The following is a 16,051-nucleotide window of genomic DNA, read 5'->3' as shown; positions in this document are numbered from 1 at the left end:
GTAGTCCCCACATTCTTCAAACTTTAAAATCATATAATAATAATAATAATAATAATAATAATTACTATTATTTTAGGAACAAACTTCTTAATGTTTTCAGAGATGGAACGGACTGAGGCCAGAGGGGAAAATGGCAGAATATCTGCCAGCAGAAAGGCACAGAGGTTCCAGAGGGCTGGACTGGGCTGGCTGGACTGTGAGCTCACCAGGAACTTATTCTCTTACAGTCCCTGCTTCAGAATATTCTGGAACTATAGCTGCTCCTTAAACCCAAACCTTCTGTTGGTCCTTTATTCTCATCTCCACCCAGATGTCAGACAGGTCCTGGTTAAACTGCTGGATCATGTCCAATGTTTGCGCGTGGGCTCCAGGGACACATAGATTGTCCCCTTCAGCTGCTTGCTCACGATCTGGAAGAGGTTCAGTGTTACCATCTTAATGGTGCCAAGCCAGAGGGTCTTCTTGGCAGCGGTGTTCTGGAAATGTACCCAGTGAGATTCCCAGAGGTCATCGCTGCGCGCGCGGTGGAAGCGCATCTGCCGGCGTGCCTGTTCGTCGTGTTGCAGGATCTCGTTGTCCTTCTCCACGTAGCGCGCTGGCCGCGCCTTGGCGCGCTCTATCTTGGGCCCTCCTGGGCCGACTGCATGAGGTCATAAGAATCATATAATTATTGACTTATTATCTTATTTATTCTTTTTAGTAATATGTTCCCTTTCATGGTCCTTTGTGGATGGAGACAGTGGAATTTTAAAACTTTAGTTCAGTTCAAAACCATTATTAGTGTCTTTGTGGCAAGCACTGTGCTGGGCATCATGGGATGTGTGTGTGCGTGTGTGTGTGTGTGTGTGTGCGTGTGTGTGTGTGTGTGTGTGTGTGAATGGGTGGGGCAGATACAAAGATGAGTCTCCTGGTTCCTCAAGGACTTGGCAGTTGGCGCTTCTCTTGTTGGCTTACTTTTTTATTTCCTGTTAGTAAGATGCTCTGAATGCAGGGTTGCTGGGTTTAGCAAATAACAACATATGATGTTCAGTTGAAGGTGAAATTTAGATAAACAACAAGTACTGATTATGTAATATTTGGGACATACTTACTCTAAAAACTATTCATTGTTTATCTGAAATTTACATTTAACTGGGCATCCTGTGTGTTATCTGGCTACCCTAAATGAAATCATCTCTGAGCTCTTCCTTCGAATGTCAAGAAAATTCTGCTCTTACCCAAATTTTTTAGCCTTGAGTAAAACTGAGTCCAAGAGCAAATTATAGATATATAATTTTAATCTGGTAGGGTTGGTTTATTTATGCTTTTAACAACTATGTCTTGAGGACCTACTATGTGCTGGGAACCAGGCTAGGTCCTGTGTATACAAACAGAGTAAAATAGACACAGTCCATGAAGATGATGGTCTACTAGGAAAGACGTTTGAAAAGTAATTACATTCACAAGCACTTAATTCCAATTGTCAAAAGGCCCATGAAGGAAAATAAAAGGTGCAATGAGATTGTTTAACAGAGGTGCCTAATCTCATCTTGGGGGTTGGAGCAGGTGTCTTTGAGGAAGTGACATTTGACTTGAGACAGTTGGGTTCTGGAGAAGAGTGATCTGGACAGAGGAGCCACTAAGGAGGTTTTGTTGCTTCTATGGGGGAACAAATTCAAGTACAAGGGAAATTAGAAATAACAGTAGGTAGAACTTTTTTTTGCATAAATGCAAGAGCAGCTGTTACCTCAGAAAGAATCACGTTTCTAAAATCCAATAGTAGTATCACCAAAGACCATAGCAAAGGCCCAGATCAGGAGGAAGAGGGAGAGACAGAAAATTGTCTTTTTTTTTTTTTTTGGCCAAGATGCCAGTGAAGCTGTGCTTGTGACCCAGAGTGCATGATCTGTGAACTTAAGCATAATTGGGAGAATTCTCCCATCAAGAGATTAATTCAATACCATTTTTACCACTTTGGTAGGTGGTGGTTTGCTAGGTCTGCCGTAACAAAGTACCACAGACTAGGTGGCTTAATTAAACAACAGTTTAATTGAATAACAACAGTTCTGGAGACTAGAATTTTAAGACAAAGGTATTGGCAAGGTTGGTTTCAACTGAGGCCCCCTTCCTTGTCTTGTAGATGGCTGTCTTCTCTCTGTTTTCACATAGTCTTACCTCTATGTGCTTATATGTCTGTATCCAAATTTTTTCTTATAAGTACACCATTTAACTTAATTATCTCTTTAAAGACCTTATCTCAAAATACAGTTATATTCTGAGGTAGGGGTTAGGACTTCCACATGTGAATCGTGGATGGGGGCACAATTCAGTCCATAACAGGCGTTATGGAAGAACTAACTGTTTATTCTCTCCTCTCTCAGAAGAAGGCTGTTGAGATATTTGTCTTCTTAACAAGTTTAGAAATTTTCAGTGGAGATAGTTCTGGTCCTAGGTTGGTCCTTTTTCCCCATCCTAGTTCAAAAACTCTAATTTCCATTTCTCCATTGAGCTCTGTGTTCCAGGGCTGGGACATTTTCATCCTGCTCCAGAGTAGACATGAAAACATCAGCTTTGTGGTGGTGCGGAGAGCTTGCTTGGAGGGACACTCCTTTAGGCAGCTGAACGGGCGACTTGCTCTCTGCGCCACCAGCCCTGAAACCCAGGCCTGTAGGCAGGACTTGAAGGACAATGGGTTCTACAGACACACTTATCCAAGATTACTGCCTTTTGTGGGCAGTGGTTGGACAGAGAGAGATGAAAAGAGAATAGATCTTCAGGGATTATAGCTTTTTAATTGATCAGTGGCTATGACTCATCCATTAAGTTAATCGTTCCTGACAGAAAAGGGAACCTTTTTTTTAGGCACTTTTGGTGAGGTTTGGTCTGAGAAAGATGAGAGGTCAGAGTTGACAGGTGTGTGTGGCATGAACAAGAACCCCTTCTCTCCAGTGACCGGCCTTGCTGAGATGCACAGAAAGAGTGGATAAGTATTTCCGGAGAGTCAGTAGGAGCAGGTGTCTCAGGGTCTTCAGTGGTGTTGCTTTACGATGGCAGTTGTTTCCTAAAACAAAAATGGCAATGTGGATGCTCCATCTTAAGATGTCTTGCCTGAGGAGGATCTACTCTTCTGTGGGCTTAATTTTGATATGTTTTTACATCAGCAGTCTTATTAATAGGGATGCTTTATTTTTTTGACTAACAGTTTGTCAGTCTAGTTTGTTAAATATAGAATACCACTTACTAGGTAAACTAGATCTTTGTATGGGAGGAACTGAGCTGTTAGTGCTGAAATGAAGCAGGACCTAATCAGTAGCAGCTGCATTTGTCAGTATTTTAGAAAAAGGAATGTTTAGATTGTTGTTATATCCTGTGGTTTCTCACTCACAAAGTTAGATTTCATTCACCAAGCCTTCATGAAGTACCTTCAATAAGCCCCTAAGGCATCCCTAAAGGACAAAAAAGTAAAAGAGAAGGAGACTACAGATTTGTACCAATGGATTGTACAATGTGATTTTCTATTTATGTTCTGTGGTATCAGGGAGGATTAATATTCTGAATATGCTAAAGTCTGAGTATCTAGTCACGACAGTGCTGGTGTAATTATTCAGAGCACGGGTTTCTCAGTCAAACTGTATGGGTCCAAGTTCAAGTACTATGGTTTACCAGTTGTGTGACTGAAGTCACCTGAGTGTTCAATAAGATATTACATATAAATACTTAAGACAGTGCCGAGCCCTGTTGAGGAAGTGCTTCGTAAGTGTCCATTACCACTGTCATTATTATCATCATTATCCTCTCATCTGATCACTGGCAAATGGACAGGACTGAAAAATTAACTAGTCTACCTTCTGTTGGCTCATGTGTTGTAAACTAGCCCGTGGAAAATGACATATGAAATTTTGTAGTCTGGCTCTAGACCAGAGTCCTGTTCACAATTCCAGGGACAGGGAAAGGAAAGCTGTACGACTCATATTCCACTGTCGAAAATGAACCAGGAGAATTTCAGCAATCTGAAACTTTCTGGGTGAGTTTTTCACAGCTCCTTAGATTCCTCTTGACATTTTTCTTCTTTGATTCTTCACTTTCATTTTTCACACCAGTGTGTTAAAGCTCTGGGAGGAATCTATGAAGATAGCACAACCACATGAAGACGATGGGGAGAGGCAGAAGTGCTGATGAGTCTTTGAAGGATGACTTCCATTTCACTGTCACTGAGGCCATCTGCTTTGTCAGGTTAGAGCACATATGCTTTAGACATCCAAACTTCCATTTGAACATACAAATGCGTGTTCCCAAATGAATCAAATCCTTTCCAGGATCTAGCTAGTCGTTTGGGGCAAGTTGCTGAACCTCTTTTTAGTAAATAGATATTTTTGAAGATTCTGTATAATTATAAGCAAGGATATATTTTTAAAAATAATTTTTGAAAATTTTCGATTATACTTGACATGTAATGTTATATTAGTTTTAGGTGTACAACATGGGATTAGACATTTACATAAGTTACAAAGTGATCCCCTTGATAAATCTAGTACCCATCTGACACCATAGTTATTACAATATTATGGACTATATTCTTTATGCTATATTTTACATTCCCATGACTATTTTGTATCTATCAATTTGTACATATGAATCCCTTCCTCTCTTTCACACACCCTCAAACCCCATTCCCATCTGGCAACCCTCAAAATGTTCTCTTTATCCAAGTTTGTATCTGTTTTTTTGTGTTTTGTTGTTGTTGTTGTTGTTGTCATTTGCTCCATAGCTACCACATGTAAGTGACAATATGGCATTTGTCTTTCTCTGTCTGACTTACTCCACCCAGCACTATACCCTCTAGGTCTATCTATGTTGTTGTAGATGGCAAGATTTCATCCTTTTTGTTTTTCTTACAACTGAGTAATAGTCCATTGTATATATGTAGCACCTCTTCTTTATCCATTCATCCACTGGTGAACACCCAGTTTGCCTCCATATCTTGGCTATCATAAATAATGCTGTAATGAACATATGGATGCATATGTCTTTTTGAATTAGTGTTTTGGGTTTCTTCGGATAAATATTCAGAAAGTGGGATTAGTGGGTCCTTTTTTGTCTCTTGTTATAGACTTTATTTTAAAGTCTATTTTGTCTGTTATAAGTATTGCTACCCCAGAGTTGTTTTTTTTTTTTTCATTTTTATGAAATATCTTTACTTTGTCTATGTGTATCTTTTGATTTGAAGTGAGTCTCTTGCAGGTAGCATATGTAGGGGTCTTGTTTTCTTATCCATTCAGCCACGCTATGTTTTGATTGCAGCATTTAATCCTTTTTAATTTGAAGTGATTGTTGATAGATATGTCATTATTGTCATTTTATTATTTGTATTTTTGATGTTTTTTTTCCCTTCTTCTTAAAGAAGTTCCTTTAACTTTTTTTTTTTGTAATACTAGTTTGGTGGTGATGAACTCCTTTAGCTTTTTCTTGTCTGGGAAGCTCTTGATCTGTCCTTTGATTTTAAATGATAGCTTTGCTGGGTACAGTAATCTTGGTTGTAGGTCCTTGCTTTTCATCACTTTGCGTATTAGTGCCAATCCCTTCTAGCCTGCAAAGCTTCTGTTGAGAAATCAGCTGACAGTCTTATGGGAGCTCACTTGTGGGTAACTAGATGCTTTTCTCTTGCAGCTTTTAAGATTCTCTGTCTTTAAGCTCTGGCATTTTAATTATGATGTATCTTGGTGTGGGCCTCTTTGGGTTCATCTTATTTGGGACTCTCTGTGCTTCCTGGGGTTGTATGTCTATCCTCATAACCAGTGTTTTAAACTCTGCATCTGGTAGATTGCTTATCTCCATTTTGCTTAGTTCTTTTTCTGGAGCATTGTTCTGTTCTGTTATTTGAGATATGCTTTTTTGTCTTCCTGTTTTAGCTGCCTTCGTGTGTTTGCTTTAAGTATTAGTAGAGCTCCTAAGTCTCTGCATCTTGGTAGAGTGGCCTTATGTAGTAGGTGTCCTGTGGGTCCCAGTGGTGCAGTCTTCCCTGGTCACCTGAGCTGGGTGCTCTTATATGGGTTGTGTGTGCCCTCCTGTTGTAGTTGAACCTTGGTTGCTGTTTACATGTCAGTGGGAGGGATTGACCCTCGGGCTAATTGGTTGTGAGGACTGGCTGGTGAGGGGCTGACCCTATGGATCAGGATTTAGTTTAGCAGGGCTCTGGTGCCTGCCCAGTCTGCCCTCTGGGTGTGTCTTCTTCAGCCCTGGGTTGCATTCTGCCTTTGGTCAAAGCTGGTGCCAGCTCAAGGGCCTTCTGGGAGGGGCCTTAGCCTCAGGCCAAGTTCAGCCACAGCCTTGCACAGCCTGGGGCCACCTGGCAAGAGTCACCAAGCAATCCACAGATGGCAGCCACCTGTGCTGGGCTTAGAGGTGTCTCGAGAGGACAACCTGGGAACTGAGGCTGACTGCCACTAGTGCCGGGCTTAGGCTGCTCAGCAAAAGGTACTAGGCACACTGAGGCCAGATGCTGCTTTTTGGGTTCTATGAATCCTTAAGAGATTTTATGAAAGTCCTCAGCATGAGCCAAGACAGGCCATTTGTATGGAAAAAACTACTGAAAGCAGCTTGCATGGGCCCATAATTTGGGGTGAGGTATCAGGGAATCTCTTGAGCAGAGCAACTAGTGTTAGCCAGGTTGATGGAGATTCAAATATGGCTGCCCCCTGCATCTGCATGCTGGCAAGAGGGAGGGCTCAACAAAGGAACATTGGATTCTGCCAGCACTTCTGTCTGGGAGAAAGCTGCCCCTCCAGCCCTCACCTTGGAGCCAGACAACTAAGTTTCTCTCCCTGTGTTCCTGGTTTCTTTCGAACTGCTGCCCCGGCACTGAAACTCAGAGTGAGTGAGTCCGTCAATAGGTAAGTCTGTGTGTGGGCCCTTTAAGAGGAAAGCCTGAGACACCTGCAGCCGTCTGTCTCAGCCACAATCTCTTCTGGTTTTCACAGCTAGAGGTTGTGGGGACTTCTCTTCCTGGCACTGGAACCCTGGGCTGGGGAGTCCAGTGTGTGGCTGGGACCCCTTGCTCCTAGGGAAGACCTCTGCAGTCAAGTATTGTTCCTGAATTTTAACCATCACGCACAGGTTTGGGACCAGCCCATTTCAAGTCTCTGCCCTTCCTACCAGTCTTGAGGTAGCCTCTGATGTACGTTGTAGGACTAGTTGTAGGACTTCTGTTCAGCCAGACCTCAGGTGGCTCCCAATGATGGTTGTTCTATAATTTAGTTGTAATTTTGATGTGGTTGAGAGAGGAGGCGAGCATAGCATTTACCTACTTCACCATCTGGACTAGAACAGCATAGATAGCTTTGAATGGGTTCTGGAGTTAGATCTCCTAGGTTCCAATCCTGGCTCCACCACCTACTGGAACTTAGACAAGTAATTCTCTGTGCATCAGTTTTCTCTGGGAATGAGAGTAGTGTTATACTATTGTTCAGAGGATAAAACAAGATCTTTTATGTAAAACACTTAACATTGTACTTGGCACCTAGCAGGCCTAAAGTCACTTCAGTTATTTGAGCAACATTGCCTTGAGGGTGGTCAAAACCTTTTTTTAAAAATCTTAAATTGTGACCTTATCCTGAAATTTGGTGAAAACATACACAGTGTGCACAGTCTTTTCACTATTATATAACTTTAATATCTTTATCAAAAAATATGGATTTCTTAATTATAATATATGTATGTATAAGTTTGTATGTCAATATATATATACATATCAATATCAATGGTTACCAAAGACCTACAAACATATATGGGACCAATGAAAGTCAGGAGGATGCTTATAAAAATTATACATAATCTATTTCAGGATAGCCAAATAGATGCCAATGTCAAGTATTTTACTATACAAAAGTATTTCACCTAATAAATGAAGACAAAGTAGTAGAATCAGCATCTTAGCATTTCTTACCCTTGAATGATTTAAAAGATATAGGGAATGTCTGTTGGTGGCTGCTAACATCATAAAAAGAGACAATCAGACATTGTGTACCTTTGGATGGATACATACAACACCATTCATGAACTAGTCTTGTCCTCTTCTCCAAAACTGAACCTAAGTCTAGTCAACAAATTTAAAAGAAATATAGAGGACTGAGGAACACATTCAACCACACCGGACAGATATAGTCAGCAAAACTCAGTCTCAAAACTATTTGAGACATTACAGAGCAAAACACTTATTTCTTTGACAACATTAAAAATATTATTAAAAAAAAGATAAAGGAAGGGCATAAAATTAAAGGAGAAAAGAAATCTATCAACCTATTATATTGTATAGACCACCTTTGGGTCCTAGTTTGAAAAAATAAATTGTAAAGAAGCACAGTTATAAAGTAAATAAATATGAACACAGGTCAGATATTTGATGATCTTAAGAAATAATTATTAAATTGGTGGATAATCATGATATTGAAATTATGTTTTAAAATAAAGTCTCTTACTTAAACACTTAAAACTCTATACCATATCAAAGGGAAATTTTAAAAGATCTAAAAAATAGAGGGATACACTATGTTCATGGATTAAAAAACCCAATGCCATTAAGATGGTAATTCTCCTCAGATTGATATACAGATGAAAAGCAATCCAAATCATAACTTTAGCATGCTTTTTTTTTTTAATTAATTGACAGGTTGATTCCAAAATGTATAAGAAAAGCAAGGTTTTTTGACTAGCCAAAACAATCTTGAAAAGCACAGGTTGGAGGGCTTGTGCTACCTGATTTCAAGGCAGAGTGTGGAGCTAGAGTAATCAAGACAGTGTGGTATTGGCATAAGGCCAGACATATAGATAAGTGGAACAGAATAGAGTCCAGAAACAGATGCACACCATATGGTCAAACTTTCCAAGGAACTTATGGAGGAAAAGTTACCTGTATGGAAAAAATAAGTATAATAAACATTAACCCTTACATCACACCATGCACAAAATTCAATTCAAAATAAATCAAATGCTTAATTGTAGGAGTTAAAACTAGACAAAAATATAGGAGAAAATCTTTGAGACAGTAGATTATAGGAAAAAAATTCTTAAACAGGTATAGTAAGTACATATACTATATAGTAAAGCATGCTCTGTGAAAGAAAACAGTTATAAAATGTGCTTTATAAATTAAAAGAAAATACAAAAGACACAGTTAAGGAAGCAAAAAGGCAAGCATGGACTGAGAAAAATACATAAAAAACATGTATCTGATAAAGGGCTGGTATATTAGTTATCTATTCCAGTGTAACAAATTATTCTAAACACTTAGCAACTTAAAACCATAAACATTTACTATCTCACACTATTCCTGAGGTTTGGGAATCTAGGGATGCTTTAGCTGAGTTGTTCTGGCTCAGGGACCTTCACAAGATTGCAGTTAAGCTGTCCTCAGGCTGCAATCCTCTCAAGGCTGGAGAATTGACTTCCCAGCTCATTCACATGGTTGATGGAAGGTCTCAGTTCCTCACTGGCTGTTGGCTAGAGATCTTCAGTCCTTAGTACTTCATAGGCTGAGGGCATCTTTATAAGCTGCCTGATAGCTGGCTTCTCTCAGAACAAGTAATTTAAGAGAGATGAAACCTAAGAGGAAAGACAATTTTCAAAACTTAATCTTAATAGTGACACACTGCTATGGAATAAATTATGTCACCACCCCAAATTCATATGTTGGAACTCTAACTCTCAATGTGATTGTATTTGGAGATAAGGCTTTTAGGAGGTAATTAAGATTAAATGAGGTCTTAAGGGAGGGGTCCTAATGCAATAGGACTGGAGGCCTTGTAAGAAAAAGAAAGAAAGCAAGCTATCTTTCCACACTCATGCACCAAGGGAAGGCCATATTTATACATAATGAGAGGCAGCCATCTTCAAGCCAAGAAGAAAACTCTCACTGGAATCTGACTATACTGGTACTCTCGGATTTCCAGCCTCTAGAACTGTGAGAAAATTAATTTCTGTTGTTTAAGACACTCAGTCTTAAACAACACTCAGTCCTAGTCAGCCATAGCTGACTAATACACGTACCATCACTTCTGCCATATGCTAATCCTGTTATAGCTTGGGAGGGGATTACACGGTTATGAATTCCAGGAAATGGGAAACATTAGAGCACAACTTAGAGGCCGGCTTATATCCAACATATATAAATAATGGATTAAAACAAATAATAAGAAGACGAACACTCATAAAAAAATGGGCAAACAATTTGAACAGACATTTCACAAAAAATGATAAATGGATGGCCAATGAGCACATGAAGAGATGCTCAGTGATCAGAAAAATACTAAAGTAAAACTACAATAGGATACCACTGTATACTCACTAGAATGTTTAGAGTAAAAAGACTGACACTACCAAGTGTTGGCGAACAAGCGAAGCTGTCATAAATTGCTGGTAGTAATACATAACGGTACAGTCATTTTGGTGAAGAATTTGACAATTTTCTTCTAAAGTTAAACATGTACTTTCCATATAACCTGGACTAAGTGTCTGGCTGGGTGAAAAATAATATTGAGAAAGGATTTATGGTTTAGTTGGTGAGGTTGTGAAGAATCACAAATATCTAAGTACAGAAAATTATGCAAATGGAAAATGAGGTGGTTGAGTCAAGGTAAAAGTTGGGCAAGGGGGAAAATATAGCTCACGACTTGACTTAGTGCAGAACAATATTTACCTAGATATAATAATGTGAATATTTGATATTCATTTAAGCAAAAATTGTGATATGACTATAACTTGGAAAAAAATGGAGAAGAAAGATAGGCAGGAGGAATGTAAAAGTAATAGATTGTCATCTCTTACATTAAGAAGACAATAGAAAATTGCCTAAAATTGACAGAGGAGCAGAAGCTTGTTGTTGAGAAATATGGAAGAAATATGGTCTCTTAGCTAAGAGATCAGGAAGGGGTTGTTTTTACAGAGTGGGCAGGAAACTGCTGGGTTCTGTTTAAACACACTTTTTGTATTTATCTCCTTAAACAATGTGTCCACTGTTCTTCGTGAAAAGCAAATTTCAATGTCATTGAGAAAGAAATCGATGGGAAGGTTAGTAAAACTCAAAAACAGAAACACTTCTCTCTACCCCGCCCCGTTTAGAAGTGTGGTTACGAAACTAAAGGTGTAAGCCGGACCCGTGGGGCTGACTGGCCATGCACGACAAGGAAGAGCAGCGCGAAGGGGTCACTGGGACGGATGAGAGGTCGAGCCCCTCAAATCTGCTAGGAGGTCATTTTAAGAATGAGAGTTTCTCCAGAGATGGTCCTCCGAGACCTCGCCTTTGAAAAACGGTCCCAATTCTGTGACTCAGTACTGTCTGCTGTTTGGCGATGAGTCAGATTCGGAACATTTTGAAAATGGATGACACTGGTAGAATTTTAATGTCCTGCAAATCATCTTTTATTAATCTTATGTGCCAAGGATTGTGTCACATAAGCTAACAGGGAGACCAGAGAAAGAAACTTTGGTGGAGAGGCGCTTACATACACAGCTTTCTAATGAATTACATATTTTTTAACTATCGAAGAGTCTTTTCTTCTCTGCTCTGTCTCCATGTTGGAATTAAGACATAGAATGGATATATGGATATATACTGAGTATCATTCCACCTAAGGGAATGAATGAATTGGAAACTATTAAAATTTTAAGGAATTTTTTTATTTCTGAATGAGTTAAATACCTGCCTTTTCAAATATATTTTATTACAAATCATTGAAGCTGCAGCATTACATATAATACCAATGTATTGAGTACATTTTGAAGAAAGTTCATATTTGAAATCAACTTTCACATTCTATAGGTAACCTCTCGCCGCAAAAACCACATGAGAATTCTATTAAGAATCTTCAAATTTCATAGTTTAGCCATTTTACTCTGCTTATTATCAAACTTGAGGAAAACTCTGTGGAAAGGAACAGTCCATCTTGACTAAATCAGTTGGAAGAATTAACAGTCACTTGGGACTCAGATAAAAGAACTTCACTTTGTTTCTATGAAAATGAGATTAGAAAAAAGGAGAAACTCTGTCCACGAGGATAATTCTTCCTCACTTTAAGAGCTGAGAGCTTTTCTAAGGAGGAACACTAAGCCCGTTTAACATCACACAGAATCCAGCATTGCCACCTGCTTAGAGTGAGAGCATAGAGAGTAAAAATAACAAACGTGAATGCAAGAAGTTACCCCAAAATGGGCCTGCTCAAAGATTAAAGTGGACAAAAATAAAAACATTTTCTTTTGCAAAACCATGTGTAGAGAATGAAATTGCTATTGTTCTGAGTGATTTCCTAAATCGAGTCTGACCAGAGTCCAAGAAAAATGTGTCTGAGATAAGGCCAAAATAATATTACTCTTTCTGGGTAAAAAAAAAAATAAAAAAAAATAAAATAAAAAATCAGCGTTAAATTCCCTTTGTCATAATTTCATGCTTTCTTCTAACTGTAATATTTCTCTTTGGTCAATAATGTAAAAACAAATTTATGGCAGGTCTGAAAATTGTTTTTTGTGGAGCATAAGAACATTCTGTGGTATATATAAACATAGTAGTTCTCTAGATTACTATTTCATGGTACACTGCACACTAAAGAAAGCAACCTGTGTCTTTCACACCAAACTGTGGTGGGTGCAGGAGGCCCAAAGGAGGGGTATGGGGAGCCATCAGCCCCAGAATGTAATCAGATAAAGCTAGTGGCTTGGTATTAGTTTGTTAGCTTTGTCTAAGTCCTAGCATCTTCAATGGGCCAGCCCTCTCTTCATTTGTCAGCCCAGCGCACCTTTTGTGCAAATAATTTCCCATTGGTATTACCCAGAGCTTGGAGTCGATAGCCGACTAGCCTCTTTGCTTGTACCATTATTTCCAGCAAGCTTGCTACATTTGCAATAAACCCTGGAGGATTTGTGGGTGGACTAAGGAAGTATGAGCAACAGAATGAGGTGATAAGGGCTGGATTTGGCTGAAACAAAAGCTTTGCCACGCTGTCCTGATGCGTCCGAGTCTCAGTCTCTGAAGATTTGATTTGATCAAGTTTTTCCAGCTGTCTCCTGGAGTTCAAGCAAGTTAAAATGTAGACCATGAGCATTTATTTCTTTCATTCTCTATTAAGCTTGCCTATGAGTACCAGGGATGAAAATCTCTCTCCTTTCTTAGACTTTGTATGTTGTCCTTGTGGTGGTGAACACTAGATATTCAAGAAGATGTGCCAGGAACTGTTTTATGTGATAGACCCAGATGAAAAGGCAAGCTCTGGCTTTATACAGCAGTCACAGACCATTTTCAGGTATGGGGACAAGAAACGTAGTTTAATCGAAATTTCGCAGCTTGCTTGCAGAGGAGCTATGATGAGTTCTTCAAAGCAGAGTGTTTTTAAGTAAGATGAAATCCATGGCTGTCATTTTATATAAATTTTTCTCCTCTTGGGTGTTATTTTTTCTTTTATCCAGAAAAGCTTAACTTGGAAGTGGTGTCTGTTTATCAGCAATGGCTATTATGTCTGTGTATGTATGCACAAGCATTTCAACATATAAATAAAGAGAGGCTGTGTGGCTTCTGAAAAGTATATTGCATGAGAATCTGTGCAATAGCTCAGGTATTTTCATGAGGTGGTAAGGATTTCAGGACCCCTTGCTAGGTCTGGGTTACGTTTCAGTAACAAATATCTCTAAAATTTCAGGGATTTACAATAACAAAGCCTGATTTCTTGGCCATGCTATGTGTTTGCTATGGGTTGAATGCTCGTGTCCCCCCAAATCTGTATGTTGTGGTCCTAATCTCTAATGTGATGATATTTGGAGGTGCACTATTGGGAGGTAATTAGGTTTAGATGAGGTCATGAGGGTGAAACCCCCATGATGGAATTGGTGAACTTACTTTATAAGGGGATAAAAGTGACCAGGGGTCTCACTCTCTCTTTGCCATGTGAGGATGCAACCAGAAGACAGCCATCTGCAAACCAGAAAGAGAGCTCTCACCAGACACTGAATATGCCAGCACCTTGATCTTGGACTTCCCAGCCACTAGAACTGTAAGGAAAATATGTTTGTTGTTTAAGCCACCCACCATATGGTATTTGTTAACGCAGCCTGAGTTGACCAACACAGTGTCCATCATGGGTCAACTGTATTCTGTGCTGGGACCCAGGTACCTCTGACTGGGACATTGCATGTCACAGAGCTAAGCTTTTTTTATTGGTGAGGTAGGGAAAGATAAATATCCAGACTGCTTGAATGCACAGTATGCAATTTCTAGCAGCCTTCAGTTTCCTCATATTAGTATGAGGAAGTTAGATGTCTCTTGTTCCGTTCAGTGACACTATGAGGCAGCGGTTTCGGCTATGCAGACCTGATAGAAGTATTTCTGTACACAGAAAATTTCAGAACCATCAGAACATGGCTGATGAATGTGAAGTTCCCAACATAACTGGCTAAGAGGTATACGTGTCACAGCAAAATAAGAGCTGTGGAAAAGGGATAAAAACGAACGAACCTAAGAGGAACTTTTCAAATATTACACTTCATTTAAATAAGAAATAAATTTGTTCTTCCCTCTCGAAGAAATAAAACTCACCTTGCAATTGTGTGCGTGATGTATAACACTCAGAGAAAAGATCCGAAAAAGTGAATGTACAACGTAATGAATTATTGTAGACGATATGTGTGTAACTACCACCCAGTTCTAAAAATAGAACACTGCCAGTATTCCAGAAGCCCCTTCCCATTAACAACTCCTTCACTTTTTCCTCAAAGACGTTTTGAGTGTCTGAAAAGAGAAAAGATTTTCTTTGAGAAGAGATCAATTTATCTTTATTTTAACCTTCGTTTATTTAGTTTTAATCATCGAATCCATAAGGAAATGGTACTAATTATTTAAGCAGAAATCAACCTGCAAGGATGTACAAATGCCATTCAAATTCAGAAAAGTTTTTAAAGTTGAAATTTCTTTTTAGGAGACATGATCATTAGAATGATTAAAAGGGAAATAAAAAATAACTTTTAGGAGGAGGAAGCAAAGAAAATCTGTCAGATATAATCTGGAGAAATGAACAGATTCTAAAGGGATTGATGTTTTTATAATGGGATTATTAAGGGAAGTTGAGAGTCTTAGGATTTATCCATAACCTATGTCAGTTAGGGCAATGCCTCCCAGCAGTTCCTTAGAGCCATCTCATTTGACATTAGTAAGGCCATTTGACCCTAACATATTCCAAACTGCTAATTCCCCTTTTCCCTATGCATCTCCCAGGGCCAAGAACATAGGCATGACTTGAAGATGGTGGAGGCTGGAGCTGTGCCTTCATAGTTGGACATCTGTCTGGTTTTACCAGCTGAAGGAGTGATTCCATCACCAATGCTGTAGTTTCTAGGGGAAAGGTGAGCTGGTCCTGAGGCTGGGCTTTTCCCCAATTATGTCCTTTCTACTAAAAGGAAGTTCCTGCTCTTCCCTTCCCTCATCCCCAGTCAGCTCTTTGCTGTTCTCCAAACTAAAAGGTTGGATACTCATCTTTTCTAAGAATATATCTCAATCATCGGTCGACATTTGGTTACACTTATCTGTGCTATAACCCAAAGTTGAGAGTTACCAAAATGAAGCAACCATACTCTTTCCTTTGTCACTATAGTATACTACTTGGTGTGAGATTTTTCGTGCTTGTATATTTGGGAAATTCGATCTGTTGTTGTACTTCAGTATTGCTATTGGTGATTTCTCATTTATGAGTGCTTATCCTGAGAAGGGTTTCCATGTGAAAAGTTAAACTTCCATTTCAATTTCAGGAAAGGATGTGAGCAAACTAATTGGCTTCTAATTAACCTGGAGAAGAAACTCCTTTAAAAGTAATTATGAGCTTTAACTGCTCAAATATCCACCAATCTTGATAAAGTTAACCTGCTTAGCTTCAATCATAACTAAAATTAACATTTTCTTAGTAGCTTTTCCAGGGACCCAATAAATATCTTTTTTTTTTTTTACTGTCTAAGTTCTGGACCAAATTGAGAAAGTAAAGAAGTCAAGAACTTGTCTTTCTCTTATATTTCTTACTCTATCTTTTGATTTCTGTATTAATTTGGA

At 39.0% G+C, this 16,051-nt stretch overlaps 2 pseudogenes; one reads left to right on the top strand and one right to left on the bottom strand.

Annotated features, from left to right (window-relative positions):
• Positions 1-264: 264 nt before the first annotated feature.
• LOC105288279 lies at positions 265-664 on the bottom strand (annotated as a pseudogene).
• A 12,518-nt stretch (positions 665-13,182) lies between these two features.
• LOC105288278 overlaps positions 13,183-16,051 on the top strand; it is a 29,984-nt pseudogene continuing 27,115 nt past the window's right edge.

The sequence above is a fragment of the Pteropus vampyrus genome, unplaced genomic scaffold (genome assembly GCF_000151845.1).
Source record: "Pteropus vampyrus isolate Shadow unplaced genomic scaffold, Pvam_2.0 Scaffold16, whole genome shotgun sequence".
NCBI lineage: Eukaryota > Metazoa > Chordata > Mammalia > Chiroptera > Pteropodidae > Pteropus > Pteropus vampyrus.
The sequence above is the reverse complement of the archived record's forward strand: the minus strand, read 5'-3'. Positions and strand labels throughout refer to the sequence as shown.